Source organism: Humulus lupulus, chromosome 1 (genome assembly GCF_963169125.1).
Source record: "Humulus lupulus chromosome 1, drHumLupu1.1, whole genome shotgun sequence".
Lineage (NCBI taxonomy): Eukaryota > Viridiplantae > Streptophyta > Magnoliopsida > Rosales > Cannabaceae > Humulus > Humulus lupulus.
In genome coordinates this window covers 69235735-69244585 of record NC_084793.1, presented here as the reverse complement: position 1 = coordinate 69244585, position 8851 = coordinate 69235735, and positions in this window count along the sequence as shown.

Sequence of the window (8851 nt, the reverse complement as noted above, 5' to 3'; positions counted from 1 at the left end):
CTAATAGATTTGACTGGATGGACAAGTTAGTTAGTTTACCAATGACTACTTCTATTCCGACATTGATCAGCTCTTGTTGTAGCGGCTTTTCTATTCCGGATAATACTGCTAGATTTCCATAACTCTTCTGACTTAGCGCAACTGCAACTACGTTCGCCTTTCCTAGGTGGTATAGGATTTCGCAGTCACAATCCTTTACTAGTTCTAACCACCTACGCTGCCTCATATTGAGCTCCTTCTGTGTGAATAAATACTTTAAGCTCTTGTGGTCTGTATAAATCTCACACCGTTCTCCATAAAGATAGTGGCACCATATTTTCAATGCGAAGACCACCACTGCCAACTCCATATCATCTGTTGGATAGCGTTGCTCGTGTTCCTTCAGCTACCTTGAGGCATAGGCAATCACTTTGTCATTTTGCATCAGCACACAACCCAAACCTTTCTTCGATGCATCACAGTATACTGCAAACTTGTTGTTGGGTGTCGGTACACAAAGTACTGGTGATGAGCATAGATTATCCTTGAGCAACTAGAAGCTCTCTTCACATATATCCGTCTAGTTGAACTTTTATTGTTTCCAGGTCAGGTTGGTAAGCAGAGTGGCTATCTTAGAAAATCCTTCTACAAATCTTCAATAATAGCCTACTAGCCTGAGGAAACTTCTAACCTCTGAAGCATTCTTAGGTCTTGGCCAATCCTTCACAGCCTCTACCTTAGCTGGGTCTACAGCAACTCCATCCTTAGACACTATATGGCCAAGGAACGCTACTTAGGAAAGCCATAATTCACACTTCTTGAACCTGGCGTAAAGTTGATGCTCCTTTAGTCGCAACATTGTCACTCTTAAAATGTTCCTCATGCTCGACTTCGTCCTTGGAGTACACCAAAATATCATCAATGAACACTACAATGAATTTGTCCAAGTAATCCTTGAAGACCTGATTCATATGCGGCTAGAGCATTGGTAAGACCAAAAGACATAACTAGAAACTCGTAATGTCCATATCGAGTTCTAAAAGCTATCTTTGGTATATCCTCTTCCCGTACCTTGAGCTGGTGATAACCAGACTGTAGATCAATCATAGAAAACATGGTCGCTCCTCGGATATGATCAAATAACTCATCGATCCGGGGTAGCGGGTACTTGTTCTTAATTGTCACCTTATTTAGCTCACAGTAATCTATACACATCTGCATGCTTCCATCCTTCTTCTTCACAAATAGTATGCGCTCCCCATGGCGAATGGCTTGGTCTGATGAAACCCAAGTATAAGATTTCTTGCAACTACATCTTCAACTCCTTGAGTTTGATTGGTTCCATCCGGTATGGTGCCTTTGAGATAGGCTCGGTTCCCAATACTAGTTCGATTATGAAGTCAATTTCCAGAGTCGACGGCAACTCTGGTAAGTCATCAGGAAATATTTCTGCAAATTCCTTAATAGTGCAGACTTCTCCAACCTTTAGTGGTGTTTCCTTTGCCGCATCTGTGACACTTACTAAGAATGTGTGACATCCTTTCTCTATCATCCTTTGAGCTTTGAGGGATGAGGGATGAGATAAGTGGTGTCCGTAGTCCTGAAACCTTTCCTATAAAATATAGTTTCTGTCCGTCAGGAGTTTCGAACGTCACTTGCTTACGTCCACAGTCAATGGTTGCACCATGCCTTGCTAGCCAATCCATGCCCAGTATTACGTCAAAGTCTTTGATTTCTAGCTCTATCAGGTCTCCTTCTAGTTATGTGCCCTCAATTTTGATCGGTACACCTCATACTATTTGTGATGATAAGACTACTTCGCCTGAAGGCAATTCTGTCACAAATCTAGTTCTAAATCTTTCACAAGGTCTATCTAATTTCTCTATCATTCCTAACAAGATATACGAGTGTGTTACTCCCGAATAAAATAATACTGAACATATATTATTGAGGATAGGAATGTGACCTGTGACCACTTTGTTACTAGCTTCGACTTCTCCCTAGGTTAAGGCAAAGACTCTGGCTGGAACCATCTTGTTGTTCCTCTTTTCTTCTATTTTGAGTTGTGGACATTCCTTCTTCCGATGACCTTCTTGGCCACAATTGTAACAACCTTTGGTGGTCGCACGACACTCCCCAGGATGTCTTTTCTGGCATTTGGAGCATTGCGAGTATTCTACATAATCCAACCTATTATTACCGTAACTATTATATGCTCTTTTTTCACCATCGGCCTACTTACTATCAGGATGCTTCCTCTTCTTGCCATTATTGTTGTGTTGGTGGTTGTTGTTCTGGTTCTGACCATTCTGCGTCTGATTTTACTGCTTAGGTTCAGACTTGTTGGCCTCCTCCTTACTAACATTTGCCTAAAGCCTTTCAACTTCTATAGTCGTTTCTAAAGAATCGGCGTAAGAAGTGGTTCCAAGATTTGCTAGCTTGACTCCTAGTTCAATCTTTGGTCTGAGTCCCCTGGTGAACTTGGTGACCCTCAAGAAATTAGTTGGGACCAACTCTGGCGCGAACTTGGTTAGTCGATTGAACTATCGAGCATACTCGAATACCGTTAAGTTGCCCTGCTTCAAACTGGTGAATTTTTCTACCATCGTACCCATGACTATTGAGTCGTAGTACTTCTTGTGAAAGAGCTCCACAAATCTAGTCCATGTCATGGTGGTGACATCGTGAGTTTGCTGTACTAAATCCCACCAGATTTTGGCATCCTTCTTTAGAAGAGACGAAACGCATGTGTGGATGCCAAAAATCCACCAAAAAGAAAAAATCTCTAAGTCCATGGTTGTAATATGTGGATGCTCAGATTCCACCAAGGGAAAATATGGAGGTTAACCCTCATCAGCCCTAGGCAATCAAAGCGAGCCAGTATTTTTCCCCGCAACCCATGTCTCATAGGAAGCCTTAAAAGGATGCCTTGAGAGGCCCGAGAGCCTCGCCATGCAAGGGTGTCCAACATGCATGAGTGCCTGCCAAGGCCACAAGGGTCTCACTACACGCGGTCGTCCGTGTGGCAACTTGGCTGCGCACGCCAGCCACGCACGCGAGGCCCCGCCTTGCGTCCCCCGCGCGCACCCAAGTGCCCCGCACGAGGCACAGCCTCGCCTCACGTCGCGCGCACCCAACAGCCCCACGCGAGGCCCCGCCTCGCCTCACGTCGCGCGCACCCAACAGCCCCACACGAGGCACTGCCTTGCCTCACGCCGCGCGCACCCGATAGCTCCACTCGAGGCCCGGCCTCGCCTCACGCCGCGCGCACCCAACAGCCCTATGCGAGGCACCGCCTCGCCTCACGCCGCGCGCACCCAACAACTCCACGTGGGGCACCACCTCGCCTCGCCTCACGTCGCGCGCACCCGAGTGCCCCGCGCGAGGCCAATGCCTCACCCACACATCAGCCGCGCCAGGGGGTCGCGAGGCTGACACCACGCCCTCGCCTCGCCCACGCACCTGCCACGCCAAGGGCTCGCGAGGCCAACGCCTCGCCCACGTTACGCCAGGGGCTCGTGAGAGGCACCCCCACCTTAGCACGTCATGTTCGTGCCACTAAGAGTTGCCTACATAGTGGGCCTCGTTGGAGGGGCTTAGTCGCTCCCCTTGATAGGAGCTGATGACGGGACACCACTCTTGTTGAGGGTCTAACGTGAGGTAAGGTCAAGAACCTATTTCACGCACCCTTGAGAATGAAGTAGGGAAGCCTCATAGCGGTTCATGCAAAGTCGGAAGGAATCAGAGTACGGACAGGGTATTTGTATCAGACAGGTAGTGGTCATACAAATGAGGTACCTGTTGTGGTCCTCACTAGCCCATCTTTGACACCTATACAAGGCAAGTAGTGGAGGCATAACCGAGTACAAAAGCTGAGGTGCTCCCACAAACTCTGACCATGTACCAGAGCCGACACAGCTACATCTGATACCACTCTCCTGATAGCATACTTGTGTACAAATTGGTCCCATGGACCACAATGTATCAGGGGCCATTAGAGCCCCCTATAAAAGGAACCCCTCTTCAACATTGAGGGGGGTTGGAAAATTCATTGTATGCAGTGGTTATTGAGAAATATACAAAGGCTTGCTCCATTGTTGATCTGTGTTGACTTTTCCTTAAATTTTATTTTCAGTTCTCATATAAACATCACCTGACTTACCTTTGAGTTTTCCGATCTAATTTTGTTGATGAGATTTCACTGTCAACAGCATGATATGCGGTCTCCATTGCCGAGGTTCATATGTGCTAGGATCGGCTCTACATTCCTGAGCCATTCTTCCACCTCGAAGTGGTCGGTTGTCCCTTCAAAATTTGGAGTGTGCTGCTTATGAAAACACTCATAGACTGGCACTATGTACTGAGATGGATAAGGCCCATAGTTTTCCATCGGCCATCTCCCATATGGTACTACTTGCTGGGGTGCTTGAGCCGCTGGCTGAGGCTGCGGTTGCGGCTGAGGTTGGGGTTGAGTCTGAGGCTACAGCTGAGTTTGTTGTCATTGTTGCTGCAGCAATTCTTCCACTTGTTGACATAGCCTAACAATCTCAGTGGTGTTGTCAACTGGAGGCGGTGCATTTCTGTTGGCAGCAGCATTGGTAGCATGTGTTCCCCTTCTTCAAACTAGAGGGGCTTCGTTAGTCTCATTGGAAGTGCTGGGAGCATTGTCGTTCATGCGTGCAGACCTTCGTAGTGACATCTTTAACAAAGTTCTAACAGTCGAGAAAAACATGTTAGAACTTACCCTAATAGGTTCTAAGGAAAAACTTAGTCTAAGCAAACATAACTCGGACCTATCAGTTATGATTTCTTATGAAAAATTATGTAAGCCTTCTTTATAACTAGGGTGTGTTTCTATATTTAGAAAATTTAGCCATCTTTATTATTTTCTAAGTCTATTTCTAACCATCCTATATGACAAAATTCTCAGGCTCAAAACTCATCGTTGTTCCAAAGTTAACCATATTAAGGGAGGGTTGGGATCAGTAAAATCGTTCCCACTACTGTGGCCCCCTAAACTCTCAATACAGAACCCGGTCCATTGATTTGTATCCACCCTCACTGAGCTTAGTCATTATTTATTGAATTTATTATTTATTATTATTGTAACAAAAATCAAACTCATACATGTCATTCAAAAATAATAATTAATTCATTTGGAAAAAGGTTTTCACTAAGTACAATCATAAATGCAAAAAAAAAAAAAAAACTAAATAAACTAAACTAAAAAATAACTAGGGTAAATCTAAAAATTAAGATCTTCCACATCTGACCCTTCATCTAGCATATCATCATCTATTTCTTCATAATCATCATTATCTTGATCCTCAAAACTACCTCGGGGAATATTCATCAAGATATTATGCTTTTGTTCATTTGTGAATTGAAATTCAAACTTAGAGGTGAATCTTAGTATAAGAAAATAATATCTCATGGCTACCGGTAAATCATCTTCATCATCTATAGTCTCCCATAATTCTTCTAATGTTGAAATTACAGAAGGAAAATTTTTAAAAGCCTAATTTCTAGGACATATTGTTCAATAGCTCTCATCATAATTTGCTTAGTAGTTTGAAGGTGAACTATCCCCTTGTGTAATATGATCAATCTTTGAGTGATTCTTTCTAACACTCCTATTGTATTCCTTGGCTCTCTAATCCTTTTCAATGCCTTAATGGCTCAGATATCTTGATAGGCCAAAGCTCCATTCATTTTGACTGAAAACATAATTACTAAACACTAGCTATAAACATAAACATAATGATCATAACATAAACACTGACATTGGCGGTTAGATCCGGAGCTTGTGCGTGTGTATCAAGGAGAACTTCATGCATATGAACTGTGGGCTCTGATACCAAATGTAATGCCCCGACTAATTCTGGATCTCGGACCCTTAAAAACTACGAAACGTAACCATTATTTTGGAATACATACATACATAAAATATTAGAACTTTATTACAAATCCAAAATACTGTACGAAATACAAAATAAGGTATAGGTACCCATTGTTTAGTACATAAACTTTACTCAATCATTTAAATACTAAGTGCCTAAATACATAAAACATAAATTAAAAGACTTTAAACAATGTCATCCTCGATCTTCCCACAGTCCATTCAATCCATCCATCCATCCCTAATACACATGCCAAGCTGCCATGAATCTATCCCGCCTTCCTAGTTCATTTTCCTGCACCATCTAAAATAAAAGGAATGAGCCTAATGCTCAGCAAGGAAAATCGACTAAAAACATATATCATAAATCATAAGACTATATCATAAAACATATACTATAAACATATGATGTAAAAATGCATATCATATAGGACTACAATATTAATGGCCATTAACTCATTACCGTAGCATGTGATAAAACCATCTAGGTCCTCAGTCTACTAATCGAGGTAGGTTAGATCACAAGGTAGTATATGATAAACCATCTAGGTCCTCAGTCTACTAATCGAGGTAAGGTAAATCATAACACTAATCCACGATAATGATAAAAATCTTGGGGTTTGCTATCTAAGCAACTATAAGCCCCAAGTGACTACAAAACATATTTATGCATATATACACAGCACATATCATAGCATATAAACATATAATAACACATCATGTAAACACATATAATCTAACCTATTTTCCTTACAAAAAACTGGGATATTGGAGACAAGAACGGGATTGGAACACTCCTAAAACCAACAATAAAAACCATGAGTTTCTAAAGAAAAGAAGATGAAAAAGAGAACTAAACCATTAAGATAGACACTTACCGAAGAACCTTAAGTTTCAAGGAATTTAGACACCTAACCAAGAAGTCATAAAAATGAGTTAGGATCTAAAAGAAAAATGGAAAAAAAATAAAAGAACTATGATGGATTAAACCTGAGGATAGGAATACCTTGAATGGACTATGACTTTGATCTACACCTCAATACCGAAATGTCACTCTATCTTTCTTCCCAAGTGTTTATAAAGCTTAGATTGAAAAGCTTTTAATCCCAAAACCCTAGTGTTTTCTCTCTAGAATAAACTTAGCAGCTTGGAACCTCTGAAGAATGCTTGAATAATGAATGAAATGGCTGAGTGCTAGGTCCTATTTATAGAGTTCAAGAAGTGAAACTAACCCCTTTTAAAATTGAATAAATAAATGAATATAAATTGAAAATATTTGAATTTTCGTTTCAACATATGCCCAGAACTCAGTCAAAAACGTTCAAGAGCAAGTCTAAGTAGTTGAGGGCTGTTTCTATCTCGGATTCCACAGACTTTCAAATTATGAGTGTGGAGCTGATATATCACCCCTATAGGCGATATATCGCCTCCACCATATTCCTGAGCCTTCGTGGTTTCGTTCGTGCGAAATTGACGTGTTTTCTGTATCTTCCGTAGGCGATATATCGGCCCCTATAGCTGCGATATATCGGCATACATTGATATATCAAACACGTTTTTTCACTCTTTTAGCACATTTTGATGGGCCTTCAGCATGTTTGAAAGATTAACCCGGGTAAGAGTAGACTTGACACCCGCGTTCTCAGAATTGTCAAGGATCCCCCTCGGCATGTTTGGTACCTAGACAGAAACAACAAGCAGTTTGTGAGTGACTGACTTCATCAACCACCTAGAAGGTCCTCTGCTGACTACGTCTACCCGCATACTGCTTGACCCTATGACGTTTGGCTATGGACAGACGAAGAAACATGGGAAAGACCATGAAGAGAAACTCAGGTTTAGATGGGTCACAATCAGCACCCCTATGGGCAGAACCCCTAGAGCCTAGGTTCCATCACCATGGGCAGATGGAGGCTCAGGTGGTAGATTTTCCTCTAGGAAAGAAATTTCAACTATGCAATCTTGGAGGGTTTATTTTAGTCGGGAGACATATGTTTGATGCCACGGGGAGAAACCTAAACCCCCACCACTGGTAACAGACTCATGTTCACTCTCAAGGCCTTGTGCCTTCTACCTGAGGTAGGACAACCTCTTCAAGTAGAGCATTCGCATACCCGCATTTGCAGAGGGTTTGCAAGCGTTAGCCTCAGATTCAGAAGATGACAACTCAATAAGCTCAACATCATGTGGGACTTTAAAAGGCCATTTATACGCCATAGGCAAGCTAAGACTCGACGACGTGTGTGTGTGAAGACAACCCTATACCTACAACACGAGTGTAAAGGGTATAAGATAGGGACCCATGCGTACGTGCGTAACATGCCATGGGAACAAAAAACTCTTAAGGAATAGGTACATACTAACCTATGGCACTACCCTCGTGTAAAAGATAAAGAGACATGTATATCACTCGAAGAAAGGCATACTGGGATGTGCGTATGCGGGTCCTTGGATGTGCAAGGGTAAACCTTTGGATGTGCACAAATCAATTCTCGGGTATGCGGGGGGTGGACCTTGGGCGATGCAAAGATGACCTCCTAAGTGAAAATACTTTATACTCCTTGCAATACAAACATGGAAGGAAAAATAAGTTTAAAAAAATAAGGGAAGAGGAGATGAATTTAAAGGGGTGAAAATTACCTCAAGAGTGCTTCTATGGAGGATAGAACTTTGGAGCCTTTGGAAATAGCCTCAATGAGATACCACTAGGCTAAGTAAGTTTTGGTATGAAAAATAAACCAAGCATCGAGGTATTTATAAGGAGATTCAAGACTTCCAAGCTCTTGGATCAAGTATGGGGTGAATGGTGGAGATCAAGAGTCTTGGCCACTTTGGGATCCGCACTTGGGAATGGTTGGATATCATTCAATCTTAAAGACACACTTGGATCACCACCAAAGCTTGTTGGATTTTGTGTTTCGTTACAAACTAGAAAGAAACACACCATCAAGGTGCATTTCATGCTTCTTCATT